The 26,138-nt window shown below is 38.4% G+C and overlaps 1 protein-coding gene across 1 annotated transcript in view; it reads right to left on the reverse strand.

Moving 5' to 3' along the window:
• LOC139953619 (transcription factor SOX-5-like) overlaps positions 1 to 26,082 on the reverse strand; it is an 83,842-nt gene extending 57,760 nt beyond the window's left edge. Inside the window, exons 1-2 of the mRNA XM_071953098.1 lie at positions 25,565 to 26,082; positions 4,898 to 5,010 (exon numbers count right to left, since the gene is read on the reverse strand). The gene's annotated coding sequence lies outside the window, so the exon portion shown is untranslated. The remainder of the gene's footprint in view (positions 1 to 4,897; positions 5,011 to 25,564) is intronic.
• Between the last annotated feature and the right edge of the window lie 56 nt (positions 26,083 to 26,138).

A 26,138-nucleotide genomic window follows, 5' to 3' on the forward strand; every position in this document is an offset into this window, starting at 1 on the left:
CTCAGCTAATGTGCGCACCGCACCTTTTTCTGTTAAAACCCAGGGAGTTTGTTTCAGATGACTGAGCATGTACTTTACAAGGGTTCACCAACAAGCCTGGATTCAAAACCTAATTTAGAATATTTGTGATTTGTAAGCAAGAGAGTACGGTTAATTCCTTGTTCATTAGTGTCTTTGTAATTAAGAAATTAACTTCCATCTATAATCTGTGTTTCTCTTTTCTGCCCCCCCCCCCCCTCTCTGTTTTTCTTTTCTTTTCCGTTTACCAGTGCTTTGTATCCTCCAGTAAAGGCATTTTAGAAAATCTTCTGTTTGTTATTATTTTGACAAAGTAATGGTTTATTAGAAAAATGGTTGACACAAATTACATTACTTGTGTTATATAATAGAAATATTCATATTCACAGAGATTTACAAACAACTTACATGGTAGAAAAATGATAGAAAAAATGGTATCGTTTTAATTTGAAAGCACTTTTCTTTTAAAGGTTTGAGCACTTTAGCAAATTCTGACCGGTAGTGGATTAAAAAAATATATATTTGAATACAAATTTTAAAGATTCTGCTCTCCCAACAAAAATACCCGACAAGTGATGACAGGTATAAATTCAAACATCATTAACCTATTTTGTCAAAACATATTATAAGAAATGTCATATTTCCCCACTAGAAAAGAAGAAAAACAAATCAATTAACCCATTATAGTATTCTCATAACGCACCTCCAGGGTAAAATTACCTCAAAATTCTCTCATTTTAAATAATGACATTCATTGCAAATCTAAACAGCAAAAAGAGAAATGTAAACGCCTTAGGACTCAAGTAGAGCGGCACCGTTCTATCTTTCCCCATTCCCCTCCGAACGAGAACACACAAACCTAGTCATTACATGCATGTCACTGCATTAAGGTGCTGTGCTTCATTAGTCACATGTCTTGACAGGGCACCGGCGCTTTCTTCCTCGGTACCCTTAATTTGCATTTACAGCTGAAACAATGCCTGGCTGCCGACGGCCGCGCACCGTGAAGAGGTTGAGAGCAGGGGGGGGGGGGGGGTGGACGACGAACGACGACGAAGAGTAAAGACAAATAGCAAACGCGTCAGCGAGTTGCAGCATCATCGCAAGAAGACGATAATCCGGTGAAGCGCAGCGGGAACACCGGTGTAGCAGCAGCGGCATTATGAAAGAACGCCGGCGAAGCGTGAACAGCAAGTCGGGCGACAAAAGCAGCCGAGAAAGGTATTAAAAAAGAACAGGGGAGCCCCGGATTCCGAGAGAGTCTTTTCTTCTTGAATGAATATTGTAATGGAATGGCCAGGCCGACAAATAAAAAGATGAAGAAAAAAAACCTGATTACCTTTTACTTTTTATTGTGGGAATTTTTTTCTTCTGACTGTTAAACAATATGCTGAAATTATTCACTGTTGATCCTGGATTGTGTGATGGAATTTAGCACTTCAAATTGCAATCAGTTTTAGAATAATGTATTCAACTATCGTCGGGTGTTGTCACTTGTCTTGTTCCCTATACACAATGGCAATAATGAATGATGTTTCTATTCCTACCAACCGAACTTGACTATTTCAACCTTCAAGCCTCACTATGATAACTGTTTTTATTTTAACAAACACCAAGACAAATTTTATCTTGTAATTCTTTTTAGATTAAAAAAAAAACATCTATCAGACTCAAAGTCTACACAAGGCTTCATCTTTGAAAGGACACCAGGGCATTTTCTCCTTGGTTAAAGGCAGTGGACACTATTGGTAATTGACAAAGACCAGTCCTCAAACTTGATGTATCCCAACATAATATGCATAAAATAACAAACCTGTGAAAATGTGAGCTCAATCGGTCATCAAACTTGTGAGATAATAATGAAAGAAAAAAACACCCTTGTCACACGAAGTTGGTGCTTTCAGATGCTTGATTTCGGGACCTCAAATTCTAAATCTGAGGTCTCGAAATCAAATTCGTGGAAACTTACTTCTTTCTCGAAAAACTATTGCACTTCAGAGGGAGCCGTTTCTCAAAATGTTTTATACCATCAACCTCTCCCCATTACTCGTCACCAAGTAAGGTTTTATGCTAATAATTATTTTGAGTAACTACCAATAGTGTCAACTGCCTTTAAGGACACCCCTATGAGGAAATTGTACGAAATTTCAAGGGCACCAAGGCACTGTCAAATACAGCAAAATCCCAGGTAAATTGCTGTTGTGTGAACAGCACTTTAGTGAAGCTGACACCTTCTAGTGTCTATGTATACTCGCTACTACTATTAGTCATTTAACTTGATTACAAATTTCCTGGGTCAAAATAAAACGATGACTTTTTTTTTCTCAAACAACGTCAATGAAATGCTGATTTATGAAGCGGTGCCAAAAAGGTACGGAAGAGTTTGTTTTAGTTGTTGTGTATTCTGGATATCTAATACACATCTTTGTTTTAACACTGTTGTTTTAACCTTCAAAATTGAATATAAAAAAATTCATAATTTGGCTGTAAAACACAATTTCTGTGATTTTGTTTTCTTTTGGAAGATGAATAATGTATAAATCTGATAGCAATATCAATAGACAACTTTTGGCAAAAGGAAAATCAATGTTTTTACCCTTGAAATTTTACAATTGTAAGTTGGTTGAAACTATTTAGATTTTTTTTCTCTATTTATGACTTTTATTTTTCTTTTTTATAAAATCATTTACTTGATTCATATTTCATCTAAGAAAGTAAATGAAAGGAAACTCTGAGTTTCATTTATTTGTTGATAATCTTGTACATCGCTTTGGAACTTTTGCAAAATGCGCTTTTTTAAATATTATTATCATCTATTGTCATTGCAGAAAGGAAAAAAGTAGTTTTATTACTTCACAACTAATCACAATCAAACGAGCTTATTATCATTCTGAATGAATGAAACAATTTAAGCATCTGTTATTTAAAAAGGTTTCACAAAATTGAAACCATAAGGCCTATCCAATTTTTATTAATGAGTTTAATAAAAAACCAACAGAACCAAAAATCGTTTGATGGGCGCTCTGGCCAAAAATAAATTAACACATCTCCCTTCTCACAGTGTTGAATAAGAAGAGAAAAACCAATGACGAACATAGAATATTTCGATTCAACGTCCGACAAACCAGCACGTGTATTTTGTGTGAACAATCTGCTGCAGAGAACAATACCGTCCGTCGTCGTGTTTGCCCAGCAGTTGAAAAGGTGGGTTACACATTAACTTTGTGATGACACTTCCGCGCCGTGTGACAATACGCGACAACAACGGACTGCGTGATAAGGGCTTGATGGAGGCTTTTGTTCAACGACTGAACACGAGGAAAATCGTGACACACCTCAATATGGGAAATTTCATTATTATCAGCAGCAAGCAACTGTCTATAAATACATACTTCAACGTGGACAATAGTTCGTTTGATCATATAAAGTTAGGTTTTTTTCCTAACAGATAGAGCAAGGGAAGCGCACAAAAAATAATAATTATAGAAAAGGGAAAACAAAAGGTTTGTTAACATGGACAAAAGTTCATTTGATCTACTGTATCAAATATGTTAGGTTGTTTATTATTATAGAACATGATTCATTTCAGTCCTAGTTTTCAACAAACACAATTCGTTAACATTGTAGAATTGTACTCCACGTACCAATACAGCTATATTAAAGCATTTTAAAAGCATAAATCAGGTATTTGAAAACACAGTTAGGGTGTGTTTTGTTTGATTATTTTCTTGAAACTTCAATGACCAATTCAGCCATAATGGTCTTATTTTAAACATTATGTAGGGATACACCAACTAGGGATATGAAGGTCCTCAACTATTACCAAAAGCATACCCTGCCTTTTATGTAAAAAGAGCACTTTAAAGGTAGAATTTTTTATTTTTGTCAGTAGAAAATGGAGAGCTAAAAGAAACTCGTTGTTCGAACTGCCTCTAGCTTCTAGGCAATCTCAATGGTCTAATTGGTAAGACACTGCTCTAGAATTGCAAGGGTCGTGGGTTCGAATCCCACCCGAGTATGCCTGAGATTTCTTCACAAAGCTCAGGAAAGTACCGAGTATACAGTGCTAACACACATCGGTAAGGTTAAAAACCACAATTAATATTCTTTATCCCCTGATGCAAATTTCTATCTATTAAATTGTAATTGTATCTCTCCTGACTACATGTACGTTAACAATATCACTATAATATAATATCTTGATGTGAAATACTGTACTGTTATCAGTATTGTTATACTATGTCCACACAGTTCAAAATTCCGCACCGACCTAAACATCCGGATATCCGATAAGCATCGTGTATTTTGTTGTTTACCTTTTCAGTGTACACAATATTGGTGTTGGTGGTGGTGGGGGGGGGGGGTAGATTTTCATATTTGGGCCATTGTCATGAACTAGGGTTCAGATTGGGTGACCCAAATCATGTAGATCTGGGTACTTGATTTGTGTACACAGGGAAACAATTCTTGTTATTGTGTCTGGCGTTGGGAGGGACTTGGTTGGGTGCCAAAGTCTCACTAGGACCGTCTGTTTGTGCTTGGGGGTCCGTTTAAAGACAGGCTTTGTTGAGAAATGGTAATTATTTATTGATAAACAACTTGGAATGAACTGTAAACAAACTAGCCTCAAAGTCAGGAAAAATATCAACATCTATCCTGGCAGGTACCCATTTATACCCCTGGCTGAAGACTAAGCACTTATAGTCAAGTTTCTTGCTCAAGGACACAAACATGTGTCACGACCGGGATTCGAACCAACACTCCTGTGACTTAATATTTAATAATAATACTGAACATTTAAACTTGGAATGCTCAAAAAATCAGCAAAACCTTGACAAAAAAACAAACAATGACCGTACTTTTTAAAAAGAAATCTTACCTTGGGTCTTGGAAGACTCTTGCTCCGAATGCAGCCTTAAGAAGTACCGAGAGCTTGCAGGTTCATATCTCCTCAAGATGTTCTTGTAGTTGTCAAGGTATGATGGTATAACCCTATACAAACAAAATATTTATAAATTATTTATAAAGTTGAAAATGTTTTTGGGCAATTTCCTCATCGGATGCCATTTACCAAGGAGAAAATGCCTTGGTGCCCTTGCCCTTTCAAATCTAAAACAAAACAACTACAAAAACAAAACAACAAAAACAACAACAACAACAATAACAACCAAAAACTGCAACCTTCATATAAAATGAATGTTTGTTTGTTTGTTTGTTTGTTTGTTTGTTTGTTTGTTTGTTTGTTTGTTTGTTTGTTTGTTTTAGGGGTTAAACATCAGGATTTGTTATGCAGCATGTTTTTGCATCAGGTTTTCGTCATCGCACACTAGTCTTTCTTAGTTTCCCATACACAGTTTCAAATTAATACAAATTTTGAAAATATGGTGACAAAGCAATGTACATCCTACCCCTACCTCTTTACTAAACCGTCATACTAACCCAACATCTGCCCAAACCATTCCAAACCAAGTCTTATAATAAAATTTCAAAACTCATTTGCATAAATTGTCCATGGTTGCCCGGAGGTCTGCACTGCAATATCGGGGGAAAATCAACTTCTCTAATTTCACTTAGCAACCGCAAGTCAAACTCTTTATACACACAAATTAGTCCATTACTGGTTCAACATTGGGTGTATTTAGTATTCAATTAACACATGTGCATTTACATATTGACTTCTGACAAAAAGTACATTGTACATTCATATGTCAGTGTACACGCAGGGCCTAATTTCACAGAGCTGCTAAGCACAAAAATCTGCTTAGCATGAAATTTCTTACTGGATAAAAAAAGGATTACCCACACGAATTTCCATTTGTTGCAAGTTGCTTGTTACTGGTATTCAGTTGTTTGCTTATCATGAAAATCTCGTGGAAATTTGGTTGGTAATCCTGTTTTTATCGAGGCAACAATTTCATGCTAAGCAATTTGTTTTGCTTAGCAGCTCTAAGAAATTGGGCCCAGGCCAGTATGCTCCGGTATTTTTTTCAAAGGGCACTTCTAGGTATTTTCTCCTTGGTAAACAAAACCAAATCATTTTTTGCTTAGCATAGAAATTTGCAAGGCAGTGTTTTCTACTTATCAGCTTTATGAAGTTGGGCAATGCACTTTAATTAATACTAGGTACATACAGTATCACTTTAATTGATATCTTACACAATATTTTTGAATTGTGGCCATATTGTATACATTGTTATACTTCTACAATTTGTTTCATTTTTGTTCTATTTTAAAATCTATTTATAGTGTGTTGATAGTTTAATTTGTATTGCTGATACAAATCACATGGTTATATATGGCATGGGCTTTAGCACAGGAATTGTGACCAACAAAAAATGAAAAATTAAAGGAACACGTTGCCTTGGATCGGTCGAGTTGGTCTTTGAAAAGCGTTTTGTGACCGTTTATTATAAAATGCATATGGTTAGAAAGATGATGTAAAAGTAGAATACAATGATCTACACAAATATGCCTCGAAATTGCGTGGTTTTCTTTTTACCTCGTCCAATAACACGGTCGGCCATTTATGGGAGTCAAAATTTTGACCCCCATAAATGGCCGACCGTGATAGTTCGCGACGTAAAAAGAAAACCGTGCAATTTTGAGAGATACTTGTGTGGATCATTATATTCTACTTTTAAAACATCTTTCTAACCATATACATTTCATAACAAACGGTTTCAAACGCTTTTTATAGACCAACTCGTCCGATCCAAGGCAACGTGTTCCTTTAAATGAAATTTAGACCTTCTACAACATCAGCTAGTATGCCATTCAGAATTTAATTCATCATTTTCCCTTAAGGCCATGAAATAATACAATATAAATAACAAACAAATTAAACAAAATGTTTTAAATATATTATTTGTCAGGGGATAGGTTTTTCTATGTGGTTCAAATATTATCATTCTTCAAAACAATTCTGACAGCAGCTCATCTCGGTCAGTTTCTCAAAGATGAAACTCCAGAACTACAAATATCTCTCAAATTGTTGATTTAAATTTCTTGAACAATGATCAATCAAAGTTTTACTCAAACTTCCTTGCCAGACGATGTTTTTGTTTTTCTCTGTGGTTCAAATAATCACATCACTTTTGACAGCAGCTTTAAACCCTGGTCAGTTTCCTAAGTGAGAAATTAACAACTTGCCCTCCGAAGAAAATTATCTGATGTCACAACTAGGTCATCAAAAGAGTTCACCTAAAGCCAGACACTTTCAACGACAACCAGAAAAGATTATTTTAGACAGCTTGTCATTTCATCATTTTAAATTTCTCATCCTGTTGTTAAAATACTCAAAAACCAATCCACAAATTTATCCTGCAGTTTGCAAGAAAAGAAACCACTCTTTTCAGATGAAATGTCATTGATTTCAAAAGCAACAAAGCAGGATTTAAGATTGTCAGAGTACGCCAGCAGAAGATGAAGAAAAAAAACGTGCAAGTTCAAACCAGGAGGCATTAAAGTTCAAAAGCGCCAGGTGAAATCTAACAATGAACGAATGACCACAAAAGAAACGCAGGAGGAAAGACGACAGTACGACGACGAAGAAAAAAATCTCAAGAGAGAGAGAAATCTCAAAGCTACGCATTCTATTGAATGCAATCAGATAATAGTACCCATGGCTAATTTGCTTTGATCTAGGGGTAGAATACGTCCACAATTGGCCAGGCATACAGGACACACTTGCTTGAATGAATCTACGAGGCTTGTCGAACAATACCCAAGCAGATGGAACGAAGGTTTAGAATATGAAAAGAGAGTCGCGGGCTATTCTACGCTTTAACAAAAGACGCTGTGTGGGGGCATTGTGATCACTCATAGGTGCTCAAAAACCCACCTACGTCACAGGAAGGAACTTACTGTGATTGGATTTCCTCTTCATTGGTTTCAAGATTTTTGTCTTCGTTTTCTTTTCTGTTGGGCAGACACAATAAGCAATTTGACTCAACCCCCCCCCCAAAAACGCTCCCACATGGACAAGAAAACAAACTTGGACAATATTCTCAGACGTGTCAGAGAAGCGAACCTTAAAAACTTGTCAACTAAACTTTCTTCTTTAGTGTTAAGATTGTTGTCTTCGTTTTCTTTTCTGTTAGGCAGACACAAAGAGCAATTTGACTAGCACATTCTTGAGAATTCACCCCCCCCCCCACAAACACTAACACATGAATGAGAAAAGAAACTTGAAAACTTGGACAACATTTTCAGACATGTCAGGGCAGCGAACCTTAAAACTTGCAAACTAAACTGTTCTTCTTTAGTTTCAAGATTGTCGTCTTCGTTTTCTTTTCTGTAATAGGATGAGCAACTTGACTCGCACAATATTGAGACCCCCCCCCCCCACAAACAATCACCCCTGAACGAGAAAAGAAACTTGGACAACATTTTCGGATGTGTCAGAGCAGCGAACCTTTAAATTTGCCAACTAACCTTCCTTCTTTAATCTCCACAAATTAATCCATCATTTTGTTTTTCATGAATGTCTTAACCATGAGATTTTACTCCCCCATTTTAAAAAGCATTCCCGTCACTCCAGAAGTGTCTAAAAGCTCACTGATTTGTAGAACATAGTTTTAGAGTTTGCTGGGGTGTAGGTCATTTTGGTTGGTAAAACAGTTTGCTAATTATCTTGTTTGTATGATTCAAATGTTGACACCGGGTACCAGTTCCCCAGAGACGAACCTCCGTATCTGACTTTCTATCAGTTCAGGAAACAACATTCAAAAACCCAACAAATCACTTGCTTATTTTAATTGCCGCAAATTAAATAAGCCCCCTGATATATGAATAGTACCAGAATCTCTGAAAAACATACTTTCCCCATAAAAAAATTAATTTTGACAGTACATGAAGTTTGTGTGATGCGTTTATTGAAAATGGGAGGCAGGAATTTAACGTAACTTCTGAATTTTACAGGTGATCCCTGGCTAGATATGGCCTATACAGGTTAAATGGCTTCTGACGGGCATAATTTAATTAAATTAGTAATAATATTCTCAAATTCTTGAAAGTTCCAGAGTCATTAAAAAGGAAACCACCCAGGCCTGTAAACTTCGTCTTTGAAACGGTAAGGGCACCAAGGCATTTTCTCCTTGGTAAAGGGCAGCTTACGAGGAAATTGTACATTTCTACTGATTGTACTGAATTGTACATTTCAAGGGCACCAAGGCAATGACCGGGGGCAAGAAGGCAATCACTTTCATTGCCCCAATGAAGAATAAGCCCCCTACCCTTCCCTCTACCTCTTTTCCCTAATCCTTCCCAAACCCCTATCATAAAGTCGGTACATTTCTACTGGAGCATTTAAAGGGCACGAAGGCAATGACCAAGGGGCATGGAGGCAATTGTATCAGGCCCTTACCTCTATTCCCTGTACACCCTCTCCAACCCCATCATAAAGTCGGTAAATCCCACTTTAATGTCCAAATTGCCAACCTGCCCCTTATAGGCCTTTCTACGTGTCTCTGGTTTATGTTTCTATGCGAGAGTGTTTTTAATGCACAGTGGACTCGTACGCACATAACTGTACTTTTAGTCCGAGCATCAACCCCGACGCTAAAAAACTTCCCGAACCAACCACAAGCAGGCTAACAAATGTTTTCCAATAATTACACCTTAATATCACAGATGTCAGACAAATTAGTCCAAATTTGGAGAAATCTTGTTAGAAAATATCCAACCTGCCGAGCGTGTTGATTCGATCACGGACCCGCTACGATGATCGTAATGTAGCGGTTCTCGTAGAAGCTACAAAATTGGGGTAGAATTGACAGAGATGGTCTGTGACAGACGTGGGTTTTCTTTTTACAACTGGCTTTCTTTAGCCATTGTCAAGACGAAAATGTCGCAAGTACAAACGCCCGAGGGCGGGTAAGACTTAATTATATGAAAGAGGTTTCATTAAGAGCAATTTACGCTGCGTTTTTAGTACGCACTGCAGGCGGCACTGAGTAAACAATAACATTGTTTATTGAACATGAAAAAGAAAACGCTTCAATCTGCAAAGTTTAATTTATCAGTGTGACAGAACAGTCACACGTACCGTGTAGCTGCGCGGTAATTGCAAAGGACTTTGCTTCGATCAAGAAACACCAAGGAACTTATCAAAATGATGTTCGATGAGCTTTATTTTATTCTCGTTTACTCTATAAACTGTCGCTACTTTGAGGTTCTCAAACAAATTGAAAACTCGTAAACATCTTATTTCTTTTAAAGATTTATTCCCTGAGGGATTTGGCTTCACAAAGTGAAGAAATTTCTCATTTATTTTGGAAGATACAAAGTTGTAACGGGCTGAAATCACAGCATGATAAATAATAATTATGAAATAATTTGGTTTAAATTTTTATTGAAGTTTGTAATATTTTTGTTTTATTAATTTTAATACGCTTAGCATATTAAATGTATTAAGCACAAAGCTTACTATAAAATTGATTCTGGACAAGGGGAGTCAAAAATTGTATTCCAGGCTGTTTTTAATTATAAATTTTTATTTGACTATTAATTTTGAATAAATCTGTAGCTTGTGGTAAACACAGCTTGTGAGCTGAGCAGTAATTAAGGAAAAGCGAACTCTGTTCAACGTGTATTGTACTTTTCATCAATATAATTTCTACTCGGCCAAATCCACTGTATGAATTAATGGATAAGATCGTAGAAAGCCAGGCTCTGCAGGACGTGTACCAATTATTCGCATGACTTGAGAAAGATTATTATTCCAAGAGAACAATGTTCGGCAAAAAGGACCTTTGTCTGCTCGAATCCGAGGTGTTTGTGTGAATTTATAATCGGCCTATATTTGAAGTTGCATGGCACCATTTTTGCCAGACGAAATTAACAAAACAAAATTCTCTCAAAAAATGGAGACTGTCAGCATAGGGCTAGATAGCTCATTTGGTAGAACATGGCATGTTAATCTGGAGGCGTTGGCTCAAAACTTGCTCTAGTCAACTTTTCTAAGTTCAACCGAAAATGCAAATGAAAAACACAAACCGTTTCATAGAGCTGGTGTCGATTTCACAAAGAGTTAGGACTAGTCCTAGGAGACATACAAATTGCATGGATAGTCCTAAGTTAGGACAAGTAACTGGTCCTAACTCGAGATAAGACTAGTCCTAACTCTTTGTGAAACCCACCCCTGCTTCCGCACAAAAGGTAGCTACCCACAGCAAATTTAGGTTTACCAGAATAAGATAACCAGCTAAAGTGCCATGTCACATTACGATTTGTGACTGACTGGTATCCTGCTTACTTCTGCTAAGCAGAAACATGTTTTCTGCTAAGCAGAAACATGGTTTCTGCTTAAAAGCAGCTTCATGACACTAGGCCCAGTATGGCAAAATAAAGTGTGACATGTGACATGTGTTCAGCCAATCAAAAACAAGTGTCTACGAGGGCAGTATACAAACCCATACTTTATAAATAGTTTCAAATCCAGCGTCAAGTTTGACTGACTTGCTTATAATTGTTTCTTGATCGCCAAGGAATGGAGACTGAATGTTTTACATAATGAGCTGAGAGAGCGGAAACCTTAAGGTTGGGTGTTGAATGCTTTTACTAAAGCTCGATGGAACATGGCCAAGTTCAGCTTCATCAACGCCCTGTATGTGGGCGTTAGTTTGTCTTTCAGCTTGGGTGAGGATCTGTGATGGTTGAATCATGCTTTATAGACAAGGCGTTACATAACGTAATCCAAAAATCAAGTGATAACAAGTTTCCATTATTGCTAGTTACGTAACATTTGAATAAAATTTTGCATCCCCTTTAAAAGGTGATTCCTCGGCTGCCGCTTCCCAGGTAGTATCGTAAACTAAGGTGTGATTCCGAGCTTTGTTTCAAAGAAAAATTCATTCAAAATTTTCCAAGTAAGTTAAATGAACAAAATGGTCTTAACAAGTTGGCGATGTGTAATATTTACTTACAAATCATCTCCCTAAAGAATACAAAAATGATCAAAACTTTATCTTCAAAACAAAAGACACAACTTTCACCACATTTCAAGGTGAACCGCACTTCGGAAGTAAACTTGAACTAAATAATATCGTCTTGCCAAGAACGGGGAAAAGGAAACACCAATTCTCTGAACTTTCTGTAACCTTGGAAACTATAATTTTGCACGCTATACTCTGGGGATTCTCGAGGGATAATTGTTGAAGCTTAGAGTCCGATTCCTTGGATGGTTACAGATCCTCGATTGACAAAACACAGGTGCCTTCATCAGTTCCTTTCTTGAGTTTATTTTCACACAAAAAGTTAACAAACAAGTTTTTTGTTGGTTTGACAAGCTGATATGTTACAATAACAAGGTTTTGTTTTCTTCTTGTTACTAAGAAAAGTTCTTTATATGTCACTAATTTAAAACGTATTATGAGAAATCTTACGATCTTGAAGTCTAAGCTTTACTAGCATCTTAGAACACAGAACGATCAATATTTTAAAGGCAGGGTATACTTTTGGTAGTTAGCTGAAATAGCTCAACTTGTTACAGGTCTTTGATTTTATGCAAGTTGGGATACACCAAGTGAGAATACAGGGCCCAATTTCATGGCTCTGCTTACCGTAAGCAAAAAATCTGCGCTTACGGTAAGCAGGGAATCTTTGCTTGTGTGAGTGCGTACTCCATGCTTGGCATTCTTCGCTCATATAGCTAGTCCAGGAATTGGGCGCTTGCACATAGGCAGAGAGGCCTGGTTCTTGATAATTTACCTCGACTTCGTCCCGTAAAATTATCAAGAACCAGGCCTCGTTGGGATTAAACCACTAGTTGAAAACCTCTTCACCACACATTGATTCCCTTATTATGAACCACAGACTGACTAACTCAGAAGTTAAATTTGTAGCATTCCTCAGAGAACACTTTCTTTGACTCTGTGAGTGACATCCTCAAACCCCTTGAGGGTCTCCGGGTAAGGGGGTAAGGAGACTGGGTAAGGGGGTAACGGAGACAGGGGAAGGGTCCGTTAAGGAAGATAAGAAAACCTTGAACTAAATCTGACTGACTCAAGACGTATAAATATGCCCCCAAGAGTACTCTTGCATAATATTATTTTCCCAACAAACATGTTAAGCAAATTTACAAAATCATAACTGACAATTGTGTACATTGACTTATTGAGTTACTAGTTGGTTTTCCCCCTGCACTTTTATGCTTAGAAATATAGTCAGTAATTTGTTTTTTAAGTTTTAGTTTTGAAGATTATTTTCTTATAAGGCAGGCATCTTGTTTTGTTTACCAATTCAAACCACTAAGAGAGGTTTGTGGTAACATCGTGAAAATATTTCGCTTGAGTAGTGTTGGTTCTGAAAAGAACTGGTGGTTGTCAACTATTAAAACCAATGAAACTATACATTGATGCTGTATCCAAATTGGTGGTTACAGCTGCGGCTACGACTCAATCAATTTGAATCAATTTGAGCCCACGTCTACAAGTTAAAGGGAACTTTCTTATCTCCCCCACCCCCCCCCCCCCCAAGAAAATTCCTAGGTGCTCCGATGTCCTTTAACCACAGCATCTTGAGGACTTAAACAAGTCTAACAATAATCCACAATGTTGAGAACTTAGACAAGTCGACTAAAAGCCCCTCAACCACAATGTCTTGAGGACTTAGACAAGTCTACTAATAGCCTCTCAACCACAAGGTATTGAGGACTTAAACAAGTCTACTATAAGCCCCTTGACCACAATGTCTTGAGGACTTAGAGAAGTCTACTAATAGCCCCTCAACCACTTAGAGGGGACTTCGACAAGTCTACTATTAACCCTTTATAACCACATCATCTTGAGGACTTGGCCAAGTTTATAATAGCCCTTCAACCACAGCATCTTGAGGACTTAGACAAGTCTACTAATAATAGCCCCTTAACTGCAATGTCTTGAGGACTTCGACTAATATTCCCCCCCCCTCAAAAATCAGAATGTCGTGAGGACTTAGACAAGTCTACTAATAGCCCCTCAACCAGAATGTCTTGAGGACTTATAGACAAGTCTACGTACTTATACCCCCCCCCAACCACAATGTCTTGAGGACATGGAATTGACCTCAAAATATCAACAAAGACTGTTTTGTCACCGCTTCGTGAAGAGCAGGGATAAATCTCCAAATCTACAGAGGCCGTTTGGGATCCGGGCATTTCTTCAAATTTTTAATGCGAGATAAATGTATAATGTATGTTTGTAACCTTAGGCTATAGGCTCTAGTGAAGCTAGTCACAGTGTTTAGAATCAACAACCACACTTCATCATTTTCATGTAATCTGGTTCTATTTACATTTTGCTGCACCCATACAAAATTATGCCAAGTTTCTCTTAAAGGCAGTGGACACTATTGGTAATTACTCAAAATAATTATCAGCATAAAACCTTACTTGGTAAGGAGTAATAGGGAGAGGTTGATAGTATAAAACATTGTGAGAACCGACTCCCTCTGAAGTGACATAGTTTTTGAGAAAGAAATAATCTTCCACGAATTTGATTTCGAGACCTCAAGTTAAGAATTTAAGGTCTCGAAATCAAGCATCTGAAAGCACACAAGTTTGTGTGACAATGCTGTTTTTTCTTTCATAGTTATCTCACAACTCCGACGACCAATCGAGCTCAAATTTTCACATGTTTGTTATTTTATGCATATGTTGAGATACACCAAGTGAGAAAACTGGTCTTTGACAATTACCGATAGTGTCCAGAGTCTTTAAATTGTAGAGCTGCCAGTTTTCTTCTTGCAGTCAGAGCGATTGTGTTTAGCAATCAGGAAGATATAATTGCATTCAACAAAACAGGGACAAAGTTTCCGTGATCGGGAGATTTTCAAAATACTTCATCAGAACATGGAAAGATTGGATTATTTTCAGGGAACTTTCTGCAGAATCGGTAGACTTCTAATTCATTAGAAGATAATAATTTATGAGATGTCAGAGCCAGTATTCCATCTCAACTCACTACAGATTTCTGTGTTTAGTTTCTGTAATCTACAGCTTACAGAATTAACGCTGAATTTCTGGTGTGTAAAATAAAGCAAAGAATGTTCATTGATGTGTACAAACAAGCACTTAAGCAAATCCTTGCTTTATAAATCTGTGAAATACGCCTTTAAGTTGGGTAAAAATTTGCTTAGCACTTACCAAATCTCTAGCTATTAATCTATGAAATATGCTTAAAGGGAAGGTACATGTTTGGTAATTACTCAAAACAAATATTAACTTAAAAACTGACTTGGTAACAAGCATTGGAGAGCTGTTGATAGTATAAAACATTGTGAGAAACGGCTCCCTCTGAAGTACATGTAGCATAGATTTTGAGAAAGAGGTAATTTCTCAACAAAATAATAAAAGACTTCTAGCCAGAAGTCTTTTATTCCTATCTGAAAGCACACAAATTCGTCCAACCAGGGTGTTTTTTCTCTCATCAATTTCCCGCAACTTCGATGTCCAATTTAGCTCAAATTTTCACAGGCTTGTTATTTTATGCTTATGTTGGGATACACCAAGTGAGAAGACTGGTATTCGACAACTACCACACGTGTACCTTCCCTTTAAATTGGGTACAAATTTGCCAAGCAATCCCTTGCAAGTCTATGAAAAATACTTAAGCTGGGTTCAAATTTGCTTACTGTCAAATTCAGGCCCTGAAATTCGCTCTCATAGCAATTTTCCTCTGGCATGGGGTACTCCTGTGAGGAAAATATAAATTTGTATAACGTACGTATCTTTTCTAAAGGTATCTTTTCTTATTTTGAGGCCTGCTTATGAGTAGGGTGAATTTAAAAAAAAATTGACACTAGTTACATAAAGTTCACGACATTGGGTTAAAAAGTGTAAGGTCTTTGCCCTCTCTGAACCCAACTACACGTAAATATATATTAATCACAACACCATCTACATGATCTTTGACAATCGGAATGACAACAGGGTCCGAGACCTAACGTGCCCGCCGGACCTTAAGGGGAAAAAATTGATTTTTGTTTCTTGAGAAAGATGCCATCGCTTATGGCGAAATTGGAACCAACAACAGGCTCGACTCCAAAGGGCAAACAGCTCTGTACATTTCAGATATTTTCATAAATATCTCCGTCCGATAAAATATTCAAGTTGAGCTTTTCATCTTAGGTTTAAATAGTTCTTGAGGCTTTTATATTATCGACTTTCAGAGGAATTTTACATCCAATGGTCTCATTCAAGAAGAAAAGAATCTATTAGGAAAAAAATGTATAATTTCATTAAAAGCTTAAGAAAAAATGGAACCCAGTTGAGGTTTGCTACCTTTTTTGTTGTCCAAAAATGTTTCTCAGTCCCCGATATAAAAGAAATACTGTCAGACCTGGAATTTCTTAGAGAAGTGATGCCATTTCCATAAAAGAAACTTCTGAAGGGGCACCAAGGCCAAGACCAGGGCAACAGATGCCCTTAAGATCTAATCGTACAGCTTTGACTAAAAAAGAAATCTTCAAATTCCAAAAAGACAAATTAGGCCTGAATGCTTGGTTTTTAAAAGGGCAAGGGCACCATGGTATAAAGGACACACTTATTTCTACTGGAGCATTTCAAGGGCACCAAGGCAGTGACCAGGGCCCAATTTCATAGAGCTGCTAAGCACGGAATTTCTTCCTTGATAAAACAGGATTACCAACCAAATTTCCACGTGATTTTCAGGATAAGCAAACAACAGCTGAATACCAGAACAAGCAATATGCAACAAATAGAAATTTGGTTGGTAGGCCTGTTTTTATCAAGGAAGAAATTTCATGCTAAGCAAATTTTTGTGCTCAGCAGCTCTATAAAATTGGGCCCAGGAGCATAGAGGCAATCGCATTCGTTGCCTACGTATCAGGCCTGACAAAACTTGCTCTCTGAAAAAAATCTTTATTGGCCTGTTGAGGTGCAGTCTCATGTCGTACCAATTTCATGTTGGTAGATCTAGGGCTATTTTTATGGGGGTTGGCGAACAAAGGATGAGGAAAAGATAATAAGTTCAGAGGTGGAAGAAATAAAACTCCAGCTATCTAAATTTCAGAACTTACATCTTGTTGGCTTCTGACTGGCACTCCCGAACAAAGATACAGACTAAATAGCGAGACTGTCAGCAAAGGGCTAGACATCTCAGTTGGTAAAGTGCCAGCCAATAATCTGGTAGTGGTAGTTTTGAGTTCCGCTCTAGTAAATTTGCCTTATCTCAACCCAAATGTATTTATTGTAATAAAGGGGATGAGATTTTTGGCTAATTTACAAGGAGCATACCCCCCTTCCCCTCCCTCTTTGCCCAGCCTATCCTCAACTTGTTAGCCCCTTTGCCTGTTGTGGCTGAGCGGTCAAGTCCCGGTCATGACACTTGTGTCCTTAAGCTACAATGTAAGCAATTTCAAAACCATTGTTACTTCGATCCTTCGGATGGGACAGAAAACCAATGGTCCTGTGTGTTGTGTAATACCCATAAAAAAAAACAGTAGACTTATCATTAAGAGAAGGCGACCACCCCAGATTTTCTGGCAGTGGCTGCCTAGTGCGCTAAATATTTGTAATAAACCAATAAAAATAATACGACAATCCTATCAACACATTGGAGTCTTTTAAGCATGGTAATTTACCTCTTAATTATGCATGGTTACCATGGTCACAAAAGACAACAATAATTTTGTGAACAATTATTTTAAAAAAGTAACCTTCTCACTTCAGGTCAATTACATCATAATCCCTCGGAGCTCTGCCGAATCAATGACATTCTAGGTCTACCATTAATTAGGGGGTCACGGTCTCCCAGACACCTTCTTGTCGCCAACGTTGCCCCCGTACTGATCCACTCCGGTTTATTTATAGCCCCGAATCATTCCAACACGAACATGGAAACATCAAATTTAAGATGGGTTGACATCCAAGACTGGCACTTTCTTACTCCGACAAATTAAGAGCCATCTGGAAAAATTTGCGCAGCGAAGGTCAGAGCGTAGAAGGGAAGCTATTGGTAAATCACACAATTCTCAGAGTGAATTTATTTTGTCACTTGAAGCTACCTTTCCCTTTTTTTTCTTTGTGGGTTTCTTGAAACTTAAAAGGAAAGTCTGGTGTTTATGGCTTCAGTGTTGTCATAACAAAAAAAAGATATTAAAGCTATGGCTCCTTTTTATTAGCACTTTGTAAAAAGAATTTATTGTTATAAACAGGTCACTCCTTCAGCCTATATGCTTCATTTTTGATAGGGCAACCTGGGCAACAAGGCATTTTCTCCTTGGCGAAGGGCACCGTATAAGGACATTGTTAATTTCTACTGAGCATTTTAAGGCCACCAAGGCAATGACCAGGGGGCATGGAGGCAACTGTTTCCGTTGCCTCTATGAAGTATCAGTTTCTACTGGAGCATTTCAAGGGCACCAAGGCAATGACCAGGGGGCATGGAGGCAATCGCCTTCATTGCCTCCATGAAGTATCAGTTTCTACTGGAGCATTTCAAGGGCACCAAGGCAACGACCAGGGGGCATGGAGGCAATCGCCTTCGTTGCCTCCATGAAGTATCAGATCTGCTGAGTTATCAAAAAGCGCAATGCTGCGTCCTTTATGTGCACAGGGGTTGATTTCAAAAAGACAGTCCTAACTAAGGACTAGTCCTAGGACTCTTTAGGAGTTATACAAAACTTAAGACTCATCCTAAGTTAGGACGAGCAACCCATCAACTAACTCTTCAAAACTCAAATCTTAGCCCTTTGTTAAAGTAGATTATTTAACAAACTTGTACAACTCACTCTAAACTTGTTGGCTGAGCTTTAGAAAAAGCGCAAGGCTGCGTCTTTTACTTGCACCAACCGTCTTGACAGTTATAGTTGCGCCACGGCTTACACAGTAGCCCAGGAAATATGGGGGGGATAGTACCAATTAAGATAAGGCTTCATTCGGTAGTACCCATGGTCCCAGCTAATTATCTCTCCAAGCCTGGCTCGGAAGTTTGCACCAGCTTCAAGTCATGGGGTACTGAGGGGACGAGGGAGCCTTGCTTGCCAAACGGGGTAATGGAATCTTAAAGGAACATTACAGAATTGGTAAGACAAAAATTCTCCAGAAGACGATCAGAGTATACTGATTGAAACAATGAGTTGAAACAAACGGTTCTTTTCAGAACCACCGCAACTCATTTAGAGACAGTCATTACATGGTGTAACCGCAAACCTTTCAATATAATATTGCCACCATGCAAAGTTTCAAATCCTACTAAAGAAAAGACTCTTCTAAGATCACAGATTTACATCAAAACTTACACGGTCTAATGATCAATGATAGTAGACAACATCCCTTGAAATATTTCTGTCTGAAATGTCATATTTTATGAGAAATAAAGATCACTAATTTCCAATTTGGAGTTTATCACTCAGTGAGCGTTTTACTATTTTTTTAATTGATGTCATCCAAAATTTGTAATCAGTTTTTCACTATTTTCTTGTGATCCAGATGACCGATCGATCTTAGACTTCTACAGGTTTGTCAGTTGGTATATATTGTGGATTACATAATATGTTTTGTTAGCAAAAGCAAATTCTGTAATGTTCCTTTAAAGGCACTGGACACTATTGGTAATTGTCAAAGACCAGTCTTCTCACTTGGTGTATCTAAACATATGCATAAAATAACAAACCTGTAAAAATTTTGACTCAACTGGTCATCGAAGTTGCAAGAGAATAATGCACAAGTTGTGTTCTTTCAGACGCCTTGAATTCGAGACCTCAGCTGAAGTCTCGAATTGAATTCAAATATTTCAGTGAGAAATTACTTCTGTCTCAAAACCTCTACTTCAGAGGCGTTTCTGACAATGTTTCATACTATCAACAGCTCTCCATTGCTCATTACCAAGTATGTTATGTATAATAATAAAAATAATAATAATACTAAGCTATTATAAGGCGCTATACAAAGATCAGAGCGCCTAACAAAGGAAGGGCAACACATGAACAGAAGCAAAACAAAAAAGGACCAACGATAAGCCAAAAGATAAACAAAAAAGAGGAGCAAATTAGGATGGTTCTGGGAACAAAAGTGTCTTGAGGAGTCATTTAAACACAGCCAAACGACGCAGCTTCTCTCAGACTTGTTGGTAGCGCGTTCCACAAGCGCGGAGCAGCAACTGCGAGGGCTGTGTCCCCGGCAGTTTTTATGCTAACAATTATTTTGAGTCATTACCAAAAGTATCCAGTGCCTTTAAGACAAAGGCACAACAGCAGAGCCGGATATAAGGAGAGCGCATTCTGAGAGGATTGACATGTCTGATAAGAGTTGAAGATTACACTCATGAGGGGGGCAACAAGGTGTATTCTTCAGGGACAACGGGGTGAAGAAAGAGGGTTGATTTTGGCGAAGAACTCAAGGTATATAAATGTTCCCTGGGAGGGGTAATGTCCGGAAAGCAAGTTGACACTAGCCCAAAGGTCTTCAAGCAGTCTTTTGTTTTTTATCTTTTTTTGCGTTTAATAAAAAGCATGTGTGGAGTTAGGGTAGCCTTCTTGACATTTCATCTGCTCCTACCATAGTATGAATGATAAAACTAAAAATACAAAGTCAAAAGTTTTAAAGGGAGAAGTTGTTGGTGATTTTCAATTCTAATAAAATGTTAAGTCGTAAAGCCATGGTCCCATTGTTTTTTTTGTTCTTCCCTGCCATGCAGAAAGGTACAATGACTGGCTTTGGTGTAAATCTATCGTGCGTTCCCAACTGGACTTATATTCCGTAACGTTTGCTCAAATTTAGAGCCAAGTTGCGCTACATGTAGGTTTACAGTTCGGAGCTGTTCCCATTGTACGTTTTTTAGCGGCCTCATTAAAGGAACATGTTGCCTTGGATCAGTCGAGTTTGTCTTCGAAAAGCGTTTGAAACCGTTTGTTATAAAATGCATATTATGATTAGAAAGATATTTTAAAAGTAGAATACAATGATCCACACACATTTGCCTCGAAATTGCGTGGTTTTCCTTTCACTTTGCGAACTAACACGGTCGGCCATTTATGGGAGTCAAAAATTTGACTCCCATAAATGGCCGACTGTGCTAGTCGACGAGGTAAAAGGAAAACCACACAATTTCGAGTGATACTTGTGTGGATCACTATATTCTACTTTTAAAATATCTTTCTAATCATAATAATGCATTTTATAACAAACGGTTACAAACGCTTTTCAAAGACCAACTCGACCGATCCAAGGCAACGTGTTCCTATAAGTAACCTGCTATAGTCTACATAGTTTCAGTTTTAAAAAACCCAGCCCGATAAGCTTCATTTTTGAAATGGCAAGGGCACCAAGGCATTTTCTCTTTAGTAAGGGGCACTCTATGAGGAAATTGAAAGTTTTTACTGAAGCATTCCAAGGGCACCAAGGCAATGACCAGCTAGAGGGCACCAAGGCAATCGCCTTCGTTGTCTTTGTGAAGTATCGGGCCTGAAGCCCGGCACAATGCAATCCACAAACCCCCGAACATTTTTGAAATGGCAAGGGCACCAAGGCATTTCTCTTTGGTAAAGGGCACTCTATGAGGAAATTGAAAGTTTTTACTGAAGCATTCCAAGGGCACCAAGGCAATGACCAGCTAGAGGGCACCAAGGCAATCGCCTTCGTTGTCTTTGTGAAGTATCGGGCCTGAAGCCCGGCACAATGCAATCCACAAACCCCCGAACATTTTTGAAATGGCAAGGGCACCAAGGCATTTCTCTTTGGTAAAGGGCACTCTATGAGGAAATTGAAAGTTTTTACTGAAGCATTCCAAGGGCACCAAGGCAATGACCAGCTAGAGGGCACCAAGGCAATCACCTTCGTTGCCTTTGTGAAGTATCAGGCCTGAAGCCCAGCACAATCCACAAACCTCCGAACATGGACATACAAGAGAGAAGAACTGCCCCATCACATTTCAACATTAGTGAATTACAAAGGATATGAATAAATCTTTAGCAACATTCACAGTAATGTGCCAAATCCATACAATTATCACTTCTCTATTCCATCACATCACACAGCCTCGAGCGTGTATGTGCCGCCGTGGAAACACTACAAACTGACGTGTTAGTCAAGATTTAAAGATTTTGTGTGAGGAAGTTTTCATTTTCAGGGAATGGATTAGGTCTGAAAAATGTTGTTGATCTTTCACCTTGATACTGTAGTTCACAGTTCCTAGTGTTGATGTTGACACTGTACCCTTTCATCCACACTCTCTCTGGTAAAAAAAGGTTGGGTCGTAGATTGTTTTTTGTCAACGTCTGATTAAGAAGTTGACCAGGGCCCAATTTCATGACTCTGCTTACCGCTGAGTTCTGCGCTTACAGTAACCATACTCCCCTTACGTGCAAGGAGAAATGGGAATAATTACTTACATAAAGGTTGCCCATCAAGAAAAAACTAAATGTAATTTTTTTTTTTTTTTTTTTAATTGCATGGGGACTGATGGGCTGGATAAATTTATTTCCTGAAGTAGTAAATCACTGTTGATGGTTTTTTCTTATATCCTGCTCTGACGTTGCTTCAAACGTGAAAACATATTGCAGTTACATTGCAACATGCTCTGAATTTATAAACACTGCTTGTTAGCACAGAAATATCTGCTTAGCAGAAATGGATTACCAACCAAAATACAATACCATCCATCTTGCAACTGGCGCCCTTCTTTGCTAAGCAATAAAAAAATGTCTGCTTTGAAATGGAAATGTTCCAAGTTAACAGCAAATTGGCAGTCCCACAACCTCCCCTCCACTACAACTCCCCACCCCTATTTCATAAAATGAACCAGTCCACATCAGAAAACAAAAGCCCAATCTAAACCCATTGTTATAGAACAATACTACACTATCCAAAGATAGACAATAGCACTCTTAAGATAGGCCTTGTGTTAATAACTACATGAATTCAGACAAAGGATAACCAGTCCCTGAGGACAATAGAAATGGAAAGAGAACAATAGGGCGTACCTTGCAGTCATGACAACATCTGCTAAGTGCATCTGAATCTATTGTTTACCGAGCTGCAGCTACACAATGGGGGAATCTGGGGAAAGGAACCTGCAATATGGCTTGCTTTTGTCCGATGCTGTTATAGGGAAATGCGATGGAAAGTACAGAGGGTGCAATATAACACTGTTTTAATCAAAACAGATTGAATTTAAGGGATTTTTTGTTCTCCTCTGGGGGGGGGGGGGTTAAGAAAAAGTATAGATTTATTAGTAAGTTAAAAATGAAACTTGATAAGTTTCAACATAAAAGCCCAGTTATAGAAATATAATTATAAAAGCAATCCGCCAAAAAAAGTGTTGCTGCGTGAAACACTACTACAAGTGAAAAAATAGCCTTTTCAGAATTGCTTATTTTGATTGTCCAACTTAAATTAAAACCATATTTCATGTCTACAAAATCCTCACCCACAAATTTATTTTTTAACTTTTTCTCAATCAAACAGGTTGGCCTTTTCCCTCTGGTAAGGGAGGAAGGGGGGGGGGGGCATTCTGAGGAAACTCATGAGGGCATCACTGCAAAAAGCACAGGGCACCACAGCAAAAACAACAGGGCACCACGGCAATTGCTGTGGGTTATTTCAAGGCCTGCATACGTACACAACTGAAATTAAACAATATTTTAATTGAATGAATGATCGGGCATTTATCCAAGCAGTAGGTACAATAGCCCGAAACAGGTGCAAGATACCACAGTGTTTTCACTCCCAGTACTATGGGGGTGCTAGTAACACGCCCCCGTTATTCAAGCCAAAAGGTCAACGAACATTGAACGAGGCCATGAACCTCCCAGTGCTTTAACAGCAATGCACTTCTCTGTCAAGTTAAGGTATCGCAAAGTGTTCAGCAACCCTTGAAGAAATATCTATTTAAAGGTTCTTAGAGTTAACCAGATAAAAACATTGGGAAATTACTTGTCGAATGAGAGGACTCTTTTAAATCTTTCTTAAAAATAAAGTAATTATGAAAGGATGAAATCACTGTAATCCGCTTCCAATTTGTAAAGTTTGAGAAATTGCTGCTCCCTACATTAAAAATAAAGATTTCCTTGGTTTACAAATTTTCCACAACTGCTATTCTCATTTCTGCTCAGAAGGTGTTTTTTATTTTTTTTTACAGGCCTGTATGCTTCTTTTTTAAAAAGGGCACCAAGGCATTTTCTGCCATGTGGTAAAGGGCACGCTATGAGGAAATGTAAATGTGATCACTGTAGCATTTCCAGGGCACCAATGGTGCATGGAGGCAATCGCCTTCACTGCCTACATGTAGGGGGGCATGGAGGCAATCGCCTTCACTGCCTAGGGGGGCATGGAGGCAATCGCTTTCACTGCCTACATGTAGGGGGGCATGGAGGCAATCGCCTTCACTGCCTAGGGGGGCATGGAGGCAATCGCTTTCACTGCCTACATGTAGGGGGGCATGGAGGCAATCGCCTTCACTGCCTAGGGGGGCATGGAGGCAATCGCCTTCACTGCCTAGGAGGGGCATGGAGGCAATCGCCTTCACTGCCTACATGTAGGGGGGCATGGAGGCAATCGCCTTCACTGCCTAGGGGGGCATGGAGGCAATCGCTTTCACTGCCTACATGTAGGGGGGCATGGAGGCAATCGCCTTCACTGCCTAGGGGGGCATGGAGGCAATCGCCTTCACTGCCTAGCTGTAAAGAATCAGGCCTTTTTTCTTTTCTTTTTACTTTTTTTTTTTTTTTTTGGGGGGGGGGAATTATCTAGGATTCATTACCGAACTCGATACCTTTTTATAAGACATCTATAAACAACTCTAAGATAGAGGGCATTCAATTCTTGGGGTGGTACTAACTGTATTCGATAGTCTGACTTTTATTTCTATCTATTTTTGAAGGGGACACTTAATTCCAAGTGACTAAGTCTACTGTAGTTCCAATCAATGACGTTTTATTACAACACAAATGAGTGTTCTCCAAATGCTTACTTCTAAAACATTAACATATTGGACTTTACCCCCAAAAGAAATGAGTGACAGTTCCACGACTGGTTTGAGAGATTCAAAAGTTCCTACTGCTTGCTATTATTAAATATTATGGATTTATATATGAAGATCAATTATAATCAAACAAAACTATAACAGTATTAAATTACACTGTATTTTGGGCAAACTTTTCATAATCCTGCCACCATTTTGACAAAAACGAGTATCTAATTTTAGGGAAATGAGATACTATTTTATTTCATAACGAATGAAAAAGTAGGGTCAGGGTACGGACACTTTCCAAGTTTTCCATTTTAATTACAAAGAAAAAGCAGTTGTCAAAATTTATGTCTGCTTTCTTCTTTTTTTGGGGGCTTGTTTGTCAAGAAATTGTCAAGAAATGTGACACACTTTCCTTCTTCCATGATAAGCTAACCAGTAACATAGAAACATCAATGACAGATTTAATAACACCAGACCACACACAATCTCAAATACACACACACCAGTCAATCGTGAATAAAAACACATCATTGCACTGCTTGCAAAAGCAAGAGCTGAAATCACGAACTTAGAAAATGACAAAAACAACATTTTGACTTTTTGAGAGAAAAACTTGAAGTGGGAAAAGGTTTACTTACCCGATTTTACCATGTGATTTCACCTGTTTTGCTCTGCAGTTCAAACCTGGTCCCCCTCTGTAGCTAGTAAATAATGCACCTGGTAGAATCGTGTGCCTATTCAAACTGTGTGTTGAGCAAACAATAGACAAACACAATGCCCAGACAATGGCTTTTGTTACGACCACCACGAGGCCAAATCTTCGGATGCCTGTGATAGTGAGCGACCCCTGCCGTACAACGGAGCTGAGCGCCCCGGGGTCGAACCGTAACAAACCGCGGGATAAAAAAAAACACGAGTGAACAATGCGTATCTTACTATGCACAATTGGCCCACACTCCTCCAGTCACTTCGCTATTCAGGAACAAAAATTTGCCTTTTTGGCTCTGAAAGTCACAGTTTTCAACAGAAAACAGGAAATATGCAGCCTGATGAAAACCTCCAGACGACTAGGTTTTCAAGATGAAATGTCACATAAAAATGGGTCTGAAATCCGTCATTTTCAACGGAACAAAACCTCACTGACAATGTTGACGGCTTGAAGTAGAGGCGGCCATTTTGAATTCCTAACATAATTTGTTGAGGTCACAATAA

The sequence above is a fragment of the Asterias amurensis genome, chromosome 22 (assembly GCF_032118995.1).
Source record: "Asterias amurensis chromosome 22, ASM3211899v1".
Classification (NCBI taxonomy): Eukaryota; Metazoa; Echinodermata; class Asteroidea; order Forcipulatida; family Asteriidae; genus Asterias; species Asterias amurensis.